This window comes from Saimiri boliviensis, chromosome 12 (genome assembly GCF_048565385.1).
Source record: "Saimiri boliviensis isolate mSaiBol1 chromosome 12, mSaiBol1.pri, whole genome shotgun sequence".
Taxonomy (NCBI): Eukaryota; Metazoa; Chordata; class Mammalia; order Primates; family Cebidae; genus Saimiri; species Saimiri boliviensis.
In genome coordinates this window covers 17,183,447-17,198,348 of record NC_133460.1, presented here as the reverse complement: position 1 = coordinate 17,198,348, position 14,902 = coordinate 17,183,447, and the positions used below count along the sequence as shown (strand labels likewise).

The window sequence follows — 14,902 nt, the reverse complement described above, 5'->3', positions numbered from 1 at the left end:
TCCACCCACTTTGGCCTCCCAAAGTGCTGGGATTACAGGTGTGAGCCACCATGCCCAGCCCCCTCTCTGCATTCTAGATGCTCCTCCAATTCCTAAGTCAATGGAACCCTTCCTGCCACTGCCCTAGCACCTTACACTGTCTTTATCCAACTGCAATAGGACGGGTAAAAACCCAACAGCTGCAAGTCTGGGAGACAAGCATGCAAGAGACATAAGCCATTCTAGCTGGGTAAGGAGTCTAAAACCAGGATGGCTCTGAAATAGTTCAATCCTAAATTGACAATCCTTGTCAAGACTCTCTCTAAAAAAATGTTTAAAATTAGCCAGGCAAAGTGGCAGGCCTGTAGTCCTGGCCACTCAGGAGGCTGAGGCGGGAGGATTGCTTGAGCCCAGGAGTTCGAGGCTGCAGTGAGTGAGCTATGATCATGCCAGTGCACTCTAGCCTGGGCAAAAGAGTGAGGCCTCTGAAATAAATAAATAAATAAATAAATAAACAGCCACTCACCCTCCTTCATTGAATTCTTCCAGAGAGGGTGTGGCCTCTGGGGTCTGCTCCTACTTCCAGGTCCCAGTGTACAGAAAGCAGCCCCAGCACCCCAACACCTCTCTCCCCAGACCACATTGCTTCCGTTTTGTCTTCCTCCTTTCCGTCATTTCTCACACTGGCAAGCTGTGGTTCGGTAACGTCACTGTCTGGAGCTAGGGTTAAATGTAAAAGCACTTTAAGATGGTGGTTCTCAAACTCTGCATGCAGGTAAATCACCAGAGAGCTGGTTAAGCTGCAACCCCAGCTCCTGAGATTCTGATTCAGAAGGTGGAGCTCATGAATCTGCATTTAAAAATTTTTTTTAAATTTCAATAGTTCTTGAGGTACAGGTGAGTTTTGGTTACGTGGACGAATTCTTTAGTGGTGATTTCTGAGATTTTAGGGTAAATGTCACCTGAGCAGTACACACTGAACCCAATATGTAGTCTTTTCTCCCTAATCCCCCTCCAAACCTTCTTCCCCCAAAGTCCCCAAACAGGTCATATTTGGTTTTCCATTTCTGAGTTGCTTCAGTCAGAATAATGACCTCCAGCTCCACCCAAGTTGCTGCAGAAAGCATAATTTTGTTCCTTTTAATAACTGAGTAGTATTCCATGCTGTCTATATGCCGCCTTTTCTTTATCCACTTGTTGGTTGATGGGAACTTCACTTGGTTCCATATCTTTGCAATTGCGAATTGTGCTGCTATAAGCACATGCGTGCATGTCTTTTTTAGAAGATGACTTCTTTTCCTTTGAGTAGATACCCAGTAGTGTGACTGCTGGATCAAATGGTAGTTCTACTTTTAGTTCTTTAAGGAATCTCCATACCGTTTTCCACAACAGTTAAACTAATTTACATCCCCACTAGCAGTGTAAAAGTGTTCCCTTTTTACAACATTCACACCAACATCTACTGTGTTTTTTTGGTTTTTGTTTTTGTTTTTTTACTTTTTAAATTATGGCCAATGAATTCCCATTTCTAACCGTCTTCCAGCTGATGCTGACAGTGCAGAGTCTGCAGACCCCACTTGAAGTTGCACTGTCTTATGTCATCCTAGATTGAAAAGCTGACTTCTTGTTATCCAGGCTCTGGAGTTGTCTAAGATAATAAACGTAACTGCAAATCTTTATTGAGCTTTTACTATGTGCTAGTCACTGCCAAATGCTTCCTAGGCATTATCTTATTTAATCTTAACATAATGCTCTGAGGGAGGAACAATTATTAGTCTCAATTATTCTCAGAGAGAATAAATAATTTGCCAACTGTTACACAGTTTTGGCAGCCCTGGTGTTCCAACACAGGCTGTCCTCCTTCAAGCCTGTGATCTCAGCCAGTGCTGCTCTCAGCTGCCCACACAGATGGGACTTGCCCAGAATGCAGCACCTTGAGAATTAGGCTAGCCCCACCAAGCATTCCTGAGACCTCTCATGATAGAAAATGCAACATTTTCTGCAACAATGGTTCTCAGCCATTTCCTTCCATTGACACACACCAGATGGAACTCACAGTATTCCTCCACTGACACAGCAAAATTTCTACTTTGCCCATGGGTGAAATGTAAAAGAAACTTGAAGCAACTGTAAATCGCAACTCATAAGCAGTACAGTAATTCCCAACTATCACAGGTAAGAAAACAATGGAACAGTAACAATCGATCACTATGAGCTATTATCAAGACAAGATCATCTGCAGGTACATGTAATTCTTAATACACTAACTGTGATGCAACGGAGTGAGAGCAAAGAATTATGTATCTTTCTTTTCTCTCTCTCTCTCTTTTTTTTCAAGACAGAGTCTCACTCTGCCCAGGCTGGAGTGCAGTAGCACAATCATGACTCACTGCAGCCTCAACCTCCCTGGGCTCAGGTGATCCTCCCACCTCAGCCTCCCAAGTAGCTGGGATTAAAGTCATGTGCTACCACGCCCAGCTAGTTTTTATATTTTTTGTAGAGACAGCAGTCTCAATTACGCTTCCCAGACTGGCCTCAAACTCCTGGAATCAAGTGATCTGCCCACCTCAGCAAGTTACTGTTTAATCCCAAAGTGCTGGGATTACAGACAAGCATGAGCCACTGTGCCCAGCCAAATGTAATCTTAAACCTGTTCTAATTTGGGAAATTGGAAAGTAAATCAGTTGAAGACTTCATCTCTCTCCACCTGGTTGACATCTGTTTCTGCATACCTGGCATCCATTCTACCTCCAAGCTTACCTAAGAAATAAGTTCTCCCTCCTTCTAATGTGTTTTTGGAAGAGCTAACTCCAGTCCTGGTGCTAGAGAGTAGCATTCAGCCCATATTTGGTTAATCAAACGATGACATATCCCTAGCCAGACTATTGCTTCAAGGTTGGGAACCTGACTCCATCAGAGTCTGTCAGGCTCCATTTGGAGACTCTTGTCAGAAGTGCTGAGAAATGAAAACCTTTCGTCTCTTGCTCTTACAGTTGGGAGGATGTGGGCCCAGAACTACTGAGATCCACACAGAGAGATTGGGTGGCCACATAATGTATCCTCCAAATCAGGACACTTTTGAAAGTAAAAGGGAAACTATTAATAATTATGCTGGACAGCAGACAAAAATTGGAACTGTCTCAGGCAAACTGGAGCAACTGGTAGTCCTACCCATGAGATTTGCTGACAGCAAGTAGGTCAGAGCTCAAAAACAGAAACTTCATTTGCAACAGCCAAAAGGTGGAATGAACTCAAGTGTCCATCAGTGGATGGATGGATAAACAAAATATGGTCTACTCCCACAATGGAACATTATTCAGCCTGAAAAAGGAAAGAAATTCTGACACATGCTACAATGTGGATGAACCTTCAGGATCTTATGCTACATGAAAGAAGTCGGTCACAAAAGGACAAATACTGAATGATTCCACTTAGATGAGGTACCTAGAGTAGTCACATTCATAAAGACAGAAAATAGAATGGTGGTTGCCAGGGGCTGGAGGAAGGGGGAATAGAGAGTTACTATTTAATAGGTATAAAGTCTCAGTTTGGGAAGATTAAAAAGTTCTCGAGATGGATGGTGACGATGGTTGCACAACAATGTGAATATATTTAATGCCACTGAACTGTGCACTTAAAAATAGTTAAAATTTTAAATTTTGTTATGTGTTTTACCACAATTAAAAATGTTAAAGATAGTAAAAAGATTAAAATATGTTTTTCCTAATAATTATACATGTTTTTAAAAATAAATAGAGATTGGGTTCTGATGATAGTTTTTAAAAGTAGCTATTTTGAAACAATGTTAGCGTTACAGAACAGTTGCAAAGAAAGCACAGAGTTCCCTGACACCCCTCACCCAGTTTTCACTACTGTGAATATCTTATATTACCATAGCACATTTGCTGCAACTAAGACACGAACATTGGTGCATTGTGACTAACTAAACCCACACTTTCTTTAAATTTCACTCTCTTTTCCACTGATGAAATTTTCCATTATGGGAGCCAACCCCAAAGACCTCACTGCATTCAGTTGTCACATCTTACCCTAACAGTTTCTCAGACTTTCCTTGTTTTTCAAGGCATTAAAAGTTTTATAGAGTCCTGATCAGGTAGTAAGTGAACTTTCCCTCAATTTGAATTTGTCTGATGTTTTTCTTATGATTAGACCTGGAGTTGTTGGCATGGAGAAGAACACTACAGAAGTGAAGTGCCTTCCTCATCACATGATAGCAGGGGTTACATGTTATCAAAATGATTTATTACTGGTGATGTTAACCTTCATCACCTGGCCAATGTTGGCCAGGTTTCTCAACTATAAAGTTTCTGGTGCGTGCTGCATCCCACACTGCACAAGGGTTCAAAGACCTAAGAGGGGACGGTGGGGGATAAAGAAAGACACAAACAGAGAAAGCTGGGCCAGGTGGTCTGGGAGGGTGAAGATGTCAGTCTCTCTGGCCCTAACCTGTCTTAATGAACTTTATTTTAAATGTTCACAAAGCACATAGCCGAGGAAGGGTGCAGTTACTTAGAACAGCCCATGGTTATTATTCTCATACTTCAGTTCACATACTTCAGTTAAGAAACTATCTTGCAACAAGGTCAGTGAAAGCTGGTTATCTCTCTACGCCTGTCTGCTCTGCCCCAAGACAAACACATCCTCCTATTATGGTTTCACTTCTCTGGATTTCACCCAAAGTTCACAGCAGCCTTGCTCCTGATCACCCCAGAAGGGGAGGGCTACTCTGGCTCTCTATAAAAGTTACTTTTTTTTCCCCTTCCCATACTTCATTCTTTGGAAGCACGTCCCTAGATCCAGCCCATGCTCAAGGGAGAGATGGGTAATTAAACTCCACATTTTGGTAATTGATAGCTTTGAGCCCCTGGATCTACCTATACCTGAAGCCAAGTACTTCCAGCCTTCTCAGTTACATGAGTCAGTATGTTCTTTTATTTTAATGAGTTTTTGTACCTGTAAATGAAAGACTCCTAACTCTTCTTTCCTACCAGTCCATCTTCCATGCTGAAGCCACATTATTTTTTAAGAGACTATATGACAAGTTCTTGGAACTACCCCTAGGTCATAGCCTATTTGTACAGTCTGCATGATGAACATCCTTTGAGCTCTCTAACTGATGTAGCCCTGAGGCTTCAACCCCATCTGTCTCTCTGGGATAATATATTCTGTTGACCCAACCCTGTCAGGAAAGTAGTCTATTTAGACTTTCTGTTTTACCACACTTGAAGAGCTTAAACATCCAAAAGTATTTATAGACATGATCTCTATCAAGGGAGAAAAAGGGACACTTTGTCAATCTCAGTGACCCAAATTTGAGGTTAATGATCTTGCTGGGTCGTTAAGTTCAATCTTGCAAGTCTGTGCATTTCACTGTAATGAGTGGAGTCCTGAAATACTGGAACATCCAGTTCCTTGATTCGTCCATCCATCCATTCATTCAGTGAATATTCACTGAGTTTCTGTTGTGTCAGGGACTATGCCAGGCTCAGGGAAAGCAATAGTGAAGAAAACAAAGTCTCTACCCTCATGGATCTTATTGCTAGTGGGTAAACAGATGATAAAGAAGTAAACAAGAAAATAAACTAGACAGTTTTAGGTAATAAATACCATGAGGAAAACAACAGAGAAGTGATAAGAGAGTAAGTGGTGAGGGAGGCGAGAAGACAGTTTTACATGGGATTTCAAGGGAAGATGTCTCTAAAAAGCAAAAGGAGAAAGGAACCGATTGTGACAAACACCAGGGGAAGGTCTTTCCAAGCATATGGAACCACAATGCAAAAGCCAGAAGGCAAGAAAGAGCTTGGAGTCCTCAGGAAATAAGCAAGAAGCCAGTGAGGGAACACAGTAAGTAGGGAGAAGAGAAGTGAAAGATTATGGTGAACACATAAGCAAGGGTCAGATCATGTAGGACCTTTGTAGCCATGGAAACAAGTAGTTGCAAGAAAGGGAGTGACATGATCCAATTTATGTTTCTTAAAGACCTCTCTGGCTGCTCAGTAGAAAATGAATTGCGAGGTGTCAGAATGAAAACAAGGAAGACCAGCTAGCTGTCTCTGCAGTCCAGGCAAGAGATGATGGGGACTAGATCCAGGGTGGTAGTTATAGACTAGAAAAGAAGTAGGCAGATTTTAGATTCATTTTGGATAAAAGAGCTCCATTCTCACATTGCTATAAAGAACTACCTGAGACTGGGTAATTTATAAAGAAAAGAGATTTAATTGACTCACAGTTTTGCATGGCTGGGGATGTCTCAGGAAACTTACACTCATGGCAGAAGGGCAAAGGGGAACAAGCATATCTTCATGTTGGTGGCAGGAGAGAGAGAATGATGGGAGAAGTACTGTATACTTTCCAACAACCAGATCTCATGAGAATGTATCAAGAGACAGCACTAGGGGGATAGTGTTAGACCATTAGAAACCACCCCTATGACTGAGTCACCTCCTACAAGGTCCCACCTCCAACACCTGGGATCACAATTCAACATGAGATTTGGGTGGGGACACAGAGCCAAACCATATCAGACTTGTTGGCAAATTAGAAGTGAAGAAAGAATTAAGACTGAGTCAGATTTTGGCTTTGATGATGGCACCACTACCTTCATTGAAGGAACTAGGGGGTGCAGAGCTTCATTTTGGGTATACCTATGACATCCATAAGTGAATAAGGAAGCCAGGTTATCTGCTACAAAGTAGAGGTCAGGGGACAAACAGATGAAAGAGATTTGGGAAGAGAGAAAAATATATGAAATAATAATCTCAGAGAGTAGAAAAGCAAATGTAACCAGATGAGTGTGTTAAGGTTTCTGGGGAGAATTACATGTCCATTTGAAATTTATGACCATTAAGTGAAAGTGAAGCAAGGCTTCACCAGCAAGTCTTCACGTGCCAGAAAATACAGATGTGTGATTTTATGCTGTAATATTCAATTGCATGGGTACAGACCAATGGTTTGGTCCAACCTATAATGAGTTTTTTTCTAGATGAAAAAATAAAGACTGGAGGACACTTGGAATACTATGATAATAGTAATGAGATATGAAATCTACATTAGATAAGAAAGAATAGAAAGACATTGCACAGGATAGATGAAACCTAATCAAATCAATAGACTACAGCTTCTCTGCCCAATATGGTAGCCGCTAGCTACATTGAACACTTGACATGTGTCTGGTCTGGATTCAGATGTGCTGGAAGTATAAAGTACATGGATTTCAAAGATGTAGCATAAAAAGAGTAAAATGTAAAGTATCTTGTGAATAATTTAATATTGATTATATGTTTACAATATTTTGGATCTATTAGGTAAAAAAAATTAACTTAATTTTAACTGCTTATTTTACATTTCTTAATGCGCCTACTAGAAAATTCTAAATGACACGTGTGGTTTGCATTATATTATTGTATAAGGCTGAACTAAAGGTCTTACTGGGTTGAGGAAATGTTTAGGGTGAAGACAGAAGGAGAGTGGTCAGAGAGTGGAAAACTAGAAATCCGGATTTCAGAGGTTGTACAGTCACTGCCAATGGTGAGGTCCAGGATGTGGCTATGGAAAAAGTGGAGTGGTAGGGGAAAGATTATGGCTGGGTGGGAAGGCCCGAGGATGGAGACATCAAAGAGTTACATGAGTTATCTGTGTAAATGTTGAAATCATCAAGAATGACGAGCAAAGTGGAGTAGGAAGAAAGATAGTGAGGAGGTAGGCATCAGAGTCTTTAACAATTGAGGCGATGAGAGATGACCACTTTAAGGAGGAGTAGCTGATGCCAAGAACCACTCTGAGGAGGAGCAGCTAATGCTACAGCCATTCTGTCCAATATGGCAGACATTGGACCACTTTGAGGAGGATCAGCTGATACTATAGCTATTCTGTCCAATATGGCAGCCAATGGTCATTGAGCAGTTGAGATGCAGCTGGTCTGAATAGAGATGAAACTCAGGACTTCACTTGAAAGGATCTAGGATTTTATTTTTTAGGTTAAATGGGAAGAAATATCTTGAAAGTGACAAAGGGGATGCCTGAGGTACATGAGATGAGAAGAAAAGCAACCTACACTTGGGAAGGATGACCTTAAGCCAGTAAGAAGGATAGGGGACTACTAGGTTTAAGGTAAGACGAGAAATGAAAGAAAATGTTTGGAGAAGACTTTAGGAATGTAAGGATGTTCCCTGGTTACAGATTGTGAATTCCAGTGGTGATGGAGGAATACCTGAGGAGTGAAGGGAGGGGAGGCAAGAGGATGTAGGCAGCACCATGGATCTAAGGTCCTGAGTGACGGCAGAGGCCCTAGGAGACTTCCATCCATGCAGCATGAGGCCGTTGGTCCTGATGTTCTCCTAGAAGCAGGTGGGTGATCAGCTGAAGCCATAGCCCTGAATATTTAGGGTGATGGTTCAGAAGTAAAGTGACAGTCTCCAGGCATCTGCCATTCTCATTGATTCTGAGGGATGTTTTAAAGCAACAGTAATTAGTAATGATAAAGAAAGAGTAATTATTGTGATGAGAAGTACCAGGAATAATTAGAACTTGCAAAGATGTTGCTGTTGTGGAGAAGAGTTAGAAAAGCCTTCTCATTAAACTAGATCAATGAGGAAGGATATTGGAAACAATGAGTGAGAATGTCTGTGAATGCATGTCAGAAAAATGCTGCCGATGGAGAATCTAAGAATGCTTACCCAGAAAAATTTGCTAATGTGGAGATTTATTTCCTTTTTGGTACTATTTTAGTGATATGTGTAGATTAGTTTATGCACAGAAAAGAATCTGTAGGAATCTACCCTAGTTAACTAGCTAAGTGAGGCTAAGTTAGCTAGTTAGCAACAGGAACTAAGTTAAAAGGGAATGGTCACTCTTGTCACTTCGTATTTGTGATGTTAACGTTTTTATAACAAATTCATATTACTTTTGTAAACAGAAAATATACACCTGTAAATTTTGAAACTACACATTTTTGAAACAGCAAATATACATATACTGTATAAAACTTGAGATTATATGTAAATATAAATTCTTTCAAAAGAATTTGAAATTTGTGATAAAAACAGGGGGTGGCAAACGTTTTCTGTAAAGGCTCAGACAGTAAATATTTTAGGGTTTAAAGGCCACACAGTCTCCATTGAAACTATTCAACCCTGCCACTATGGCATGAAAACAGCCATAAATAAATGATTAAATATATATTATTACAGATGTACATAAATTATTTGTGTATATATGTAAGTATATAACTATGTATGTGTTATATAAATTAATGAGCATGGCTGTGTTCCAATAAAAGGTTTTTTTTTTGTTTTTTTTTTTTTTTTTTTTTTTACAGAAACAGGCAATGAGCCCAGATTTGGCCTATAAGCCATACTTTGCCAACCACTGAAATAATTTAATAAACACATAATGAACTAGTAACCAAATGAAGGGAAGTAAAAAGACAAAAGGCCCAGGCATTTTTCATGTATGCTGGGTAAGAGTAGTTTAATAGAATTCCAGGTGCAATCTGCATCGTAAGTTAAAATTTCTAAAGAGAAAAAAGTAAAAAGCAAGGTAGAGGCAATGAAACAATTATTTCGCACAACGTAGACTGACAGATGCTACTGACATTACCCATAAACTTACCTTGGAGCTACTTTGAGGCCAAGGCAAAGAGGGAAACATGAAAGCTTTCAAAACTGCCATGAGAAGATGAAAGGAAATATCCCAATTCAGCAGAAAAAAGGCTTTTATAATTTTTTGAGCTTCAAGAGAATATTGTTTTTCTTTGGGTCTTTACTTAGGGTAGAGTGACAAACTCATCTCCCTTTTCCTGGGACAGTCTCTTATCCTGGGAAACTGCTCCATCTCATGTTTGGGTTTTGTTTCTTTGTTTGTTTGTTATTGTTGCTGTTGTTTGAGACAGGGTCTCTCTCTGTTGCCCAGGCTGGAGTGTAGTGGCGCAATCTCGGCCCACTGCAACTCACTGCCTTCTGGTTTCAAGTGATTCTCCCACCTCAGCCTCCCAAATAGCTGGGACTACAGGCACATGCCACCATTCTTAGCTAGTTTTTAAATTTTCTGTAGAAAGGAGATCTCACTATATTGCCCAGGCTGGTTTCAAACTCCTGGGCTCAAGCGATCCTCCTGCCTTGACCTCCCAAAGTGTTGGGATTACAAGTGTGAGCCACCATGCCTGGCTCCATCTCAGCTTTAAAACAGTAAATCTCACATTCCCAGAACTCCCTCAGTCCTGAGAAAATTGGTATGTTTGGCCACCCTAACTAATTAAGGGTCATTGAGCAATGCAAAGGATGAGTTCTTTAATAATAGCGATTACAAAATGTACGAAGTTCTTTTACATATGTTTATTTCTTACGCTAACAAAAAATAATGGCTAATGCATAAAGCCTTCAACCCTCAAATATTTATAGAGTGCCTACAAAGTGCCTTTGTGTCTACAGGTAACTGTAGATACAAAGTATCTAGTACCTGTAGATACAAAGGCAAAAAAGTATTTTTTTTTTTTTCTGTCCAGAGTCAGTAAGTGCTAGGAAGTGGAATAGAAGCCCGTACAGTTGCCTGAGTCGATGACACCACCTGAAGGATGATGGAGAAAACATATTGGATTCAGGAGAAACAATCAATTAAATTGAACTGTGAGCCTCACATGTACAGCAGAAAAGGCAATAGGATTGTCGTCATCATCACAATGGAAGGGGAACTTTCAAGGAGCAGACACAAGATTCCCTCTGCTGAAATCTAAAAGATGTCTCTGAAGAACTTCTGAATTGGGAGCCCTGAGATGCAGAGGCCACTTTCATTCTCAGAAATTTTCTTGGTTCAAGCTGGGGCTGGAGCATCCAAAACACAATTGAACAAGGGCAATCTGGAAAGCCACAAACGACCGTGGGCCATAAACAATTTCACATCCATCATCCCTTACATTACATTTTTTTAGAGATCCTTACATTTTAAAAAATAACTTAAATTTTAAATTACTCATCTTTTTAAAATCTGGGATGTTTCAGAAGGTAATCTGAATTTTGTTAAAAGCCAGACAACCTGACAATTTGTCCCCCATGGCATGATCAGCTGGGCTAAGCACTGGCGACTCCCTTAGAGAGGTATCCACGCTCCTGTTCAGTTCCTGATTAATCCCTGATACTGAGGTCCTGGGCCATTGTTTGCCATTTGCCAACATGCTTGCCAGGTGCTTTACTTTACACACAGCCTGTTTCACGTATTTGTGTTACATTCCAGCCCTAGTAAGCATGTGTACTCAGGTTAGTAATCCCTAGGCTGAGTGAATAAGCTAAGACATGGCATTTCCTGGTAATCCATGGGACCTGAGGAGAACCCAGGATTCTTGAAGGACTTGGAGCTCTGTAGACAAGATTATAATGGTTAAACCATTACAGAGCTTAAAGCTCTAACTTTGCCCAGGAGATGGTGAGTTTCCCATTTCCCACAGAAGCTGTCCTTCAACCTAAGTCAAGCCCTGCTCACTTTCTACTTTCTGACATTCTTGCCTCAGTTTTCCTCCCAGAACCCTCTGCTTCTGCTTGGGAAACACTCATTACCCTTAATATGGGCTACCCCACCAGACTATCAGCTCCGTGAGGGTGTGGACTATCTCTGTTCTGTTCCCTGCCAGATCCTGAGCAATGGTGATACAAGTTCTTAATAAACATGGCTGGATGCGTAAATAAAATGTCTGTCCTTCATCCAAGACTAATTCATCTTCCTAGCTCTTAATCCTACCCCTGCCAAGCACCCTTGAACACCTTGTCACAGTGAGGTTCTTCTCCTAAATCCAGCATCAAGAGATCACCTTCCCTTCCCATTGAGGAAAAGGTGAAGGTTAAACATTCTAAGATAAAAGGGGCTGTGAATGTGGTAGGCAGAATTCCAACAGGACCCACTAGATTTCCTGCCCTAATCCCCAGGACTGTGGACATTATGCAATATCACACCCAGGATCATGTTACTTTACCCAGCAAAAAGAATTTTGCAATTGTAATTAAGGTCACTTATCAGTTGACTTTGAGTAAATCAAAAGGAAGGTTATTCATGGGCCTGATATGATCACATCAGACCTTTCAGAGCTGACAGTTTTCTCAAGCTGGCAGCAGAAGGGTAAGTCAGAGAGATTCAAAGGATGAGAAAGATTGAAGGTGCCAAGGCTTGGTATTTAGAGGGGGGCATGTGCAAGGACCAGGAAATGCCATCTATAAGATGAGGGTGACTCCAGCCCACAGCCAGCAAGGAAACTCGGACCTCAGCCCTATAGTCACAGGTTACTGAATTTTCTGCCAATAATAAGAATGAGCTTAGCTAGACATGTTGTTTCACACTATGATCCCATCTACTCAGGAAGCTGAGACAGGAGGATTGCTTGACTCCAGGAATCCCTGACCAGCCTGGGCAACATAGTGAGATCCCATCTTCACAAAAAATTTTACAAATTAGCCAGGCATGGCAGTGCCTGCCCGTGGTCCCAGATACCTGGAAGGCTGAAGTGGGAGGATTGCTTGAACCCAGAAGTTTAAGTCTGCAGTGAGCTCTGATCATGCCACTGCACTCCAGCCTGGGCAACAGATTGAGAATGGGTCTCCTAAAAAAAATTTTAAGGGATAAAGTTGGAAGTATATTCTTCCTCAGAGCCTCCAGATAGGAGCCTAGCCTGGCTGACACCTTGATTTCAGCCTTTTGAGACCCTAAGTAGAGAATCCAGCCATACCTACACCAACTTCTGAGCGACAGAATTTGGAGACACTAAGGGAGTGCCACTAAGTTTGTGGTAACTTGTTACACTGTAATAGAAAACTAATAGTACAACTTATCATCACCAGGTTTTGTTTAATAGATAAACAGATTTGGGATGATCAGGAGGTGAGAAACTGCCCACCTCTGGAGGACAAAGATGAGATGACACAAGCCAGGGCATGTTTGTTTCAGAATTGCTGCCCATCTGTTGTGGACCCCAGATCCCCAAAGGGACTGAGTATTCCCTTATAAGCGCCTTCCATACAAGACAGCCTAGGAACCAATGTGTAGCCAAGCCTGGGAGGAGAAGACACTGATATAGTTTGTATGTCTGTCCTCACCCAACTCTTATGTTGAAATGTAATTCCCGATATTGGAGACAGGGCCTGGTAGGAGGTGACTGGATCATGGAGTGGATTTCTAGTGAATGGTTGAGCACCATCTGCTGGTGATGTCCTTGGCATAGTGAATACGTTCTCGTAAGATCTGGCTGCGTAAAAGTGCAGCGTTCACCCAACTCTTTCTCTCTTGCTCCTGCTTTTGCCATGTGACATGCCTGCCCCCCAGTTGCCTACTGCCATGATTGGAAGCTTCCCGAAGCCCCCGCAAAGTAGATGCTGCTATGCTTCCTGTACAGCCTGCAGAACCATGAGCCAATTAAACCTCTTTTTTAAATAAATTACTCAGTCTCAGGTTTTTTTGTTGGTATTTTGTTTTGTTTTGTTTTGGCTCTTGTTGCCCAGGCTGGAGTGCAAGGGTGCAGTCTCAGCTCACCACAACCTCTGCCTCCTGGGTTCAAGCAATTCTCCCACCTCAGCCTCCCGAGTAGCTGGGATTACAGCTGCCCACCACCACACCCAGCTAATTTTTTTTTTTTTTGTATTTTTAGTAGAGATGGGGTTTCACCATGTTAGGCAGGCTGGTCTTGAACTGCTGACCTCAGATGATCCTCTTGCCTCAGCCTCTCAAAGTGCTGGGATTATAGGCATGAGCCACTGTGCCCAACCTCAGGTATTTCTTCACAGTAATGTAAGAACAGCCTAATATAGACACAGAAGCAAAGGTGTTACAGGACAGGGATACAGGCTAAAGGAGCCACTGAGGTCTGTGACAAGTCAGAGAGAGCCCTGGGTTTCTGTAGTGCCCCAGGAGCTTCCCTGACTCCCAGGTGCTCTGAAGTGCTTGGCACACCACAAGAGTTATGTAACCTGAATGTCCCTGGGCGTCAGGGTACAAAGTGAGGTCACCCAGGCATTTATACCCATAATTTACTTGTTCAGATCCCTTCTTATTCACTGTATTAGTCAGGGCACTGGATTAGTTGCTAAAACAAAGAGATTCAAATACCTAACAGTTCAAGCAGAATGAAAGTTTGTTTTTCTCTCATGTAACATCCCATAGATGAATGGTGGTCCTGAGCAGGGAGGCAGCTCTGATCCAGTGTCACTCAGGGTCCAGGTTCCTTCTACCATGCTCCTCCAGCTGCCCCTGAGGTGTTCTTGTTAGAGCTTGGCACCACCACCACCAACTCCACTTCCAGACCCCAGGGAGAGGGAATGAAGAAACAGAAGCCAAGGAATTTCCTTTTAAGTAAGTGACTCATCACTTTCACTCACATTTCATTGACAAGAGCATGGTTGCCCTAGCTGCAAAGGGGGCTAGGAAATGTACTTTCCACTGGACAGCCTGTGGAATCCTAAAAGGGACGAGTATATTTCAGGGGGGGCAGAAAAGAGTCTTTCCCACAGCACCACCCAAATTTTGCTGAAAGTCTCTGGGAGGCATTTCACAGGTGTTTGAAGACCTCCAATGAGTACCACCTCCCCTGTGACCAGCCCTGTCTGCTGTCAGCATTGTGGCAATTAGTAGAGACAGCACTGTCATGGCCAGGGATCTGTCCCCTTGGGGTCCCAGTGGTATATGACCTTCTTAGCTTGAGAGCAGAACCAGAAGCAAGGATTCGGGTGCTGATAGTTGAATTAAGAAGTGATCCCAAGAAATAATAGTAAGAAAGCAGGGAGAGCAAAGGGAAAAAGAAAAAGCCATGAAATTGTGTGTTATTGACCTGATTATCACTGTGGACAGCCAGGGATCAATTCTACTATGGACACTAAGGAACTGTCCCTCTGATGGACAGGAGGCTGGGATATTTATCCACTGACTCCCATGT

The 14,902-nt window shown here is 42.0% G+C and overlaps 1 protein-coding gene across 1 annotated transcript in view; it reads right to left on the bottom strand.

Annotated features, from left to right (window-relative positions):
- Window positions 1–315: 315 nt before the first annotated feature.
- Window positions 316–14,902, bottom strand: part of USP31 (ubiquitin specific peptidase 31) — a 143,050-nt gene continuing 128,463 nt past the window's right edge. Inside the window, exon 20 of the transcript XR_012512750.1 lies at window positions 316–699. The gene's annotated coding sequence lies outside the window, so the exon portion shown is untranslated. The remainder of the gene's footprint in view (window positions 700–14,902) is intronic.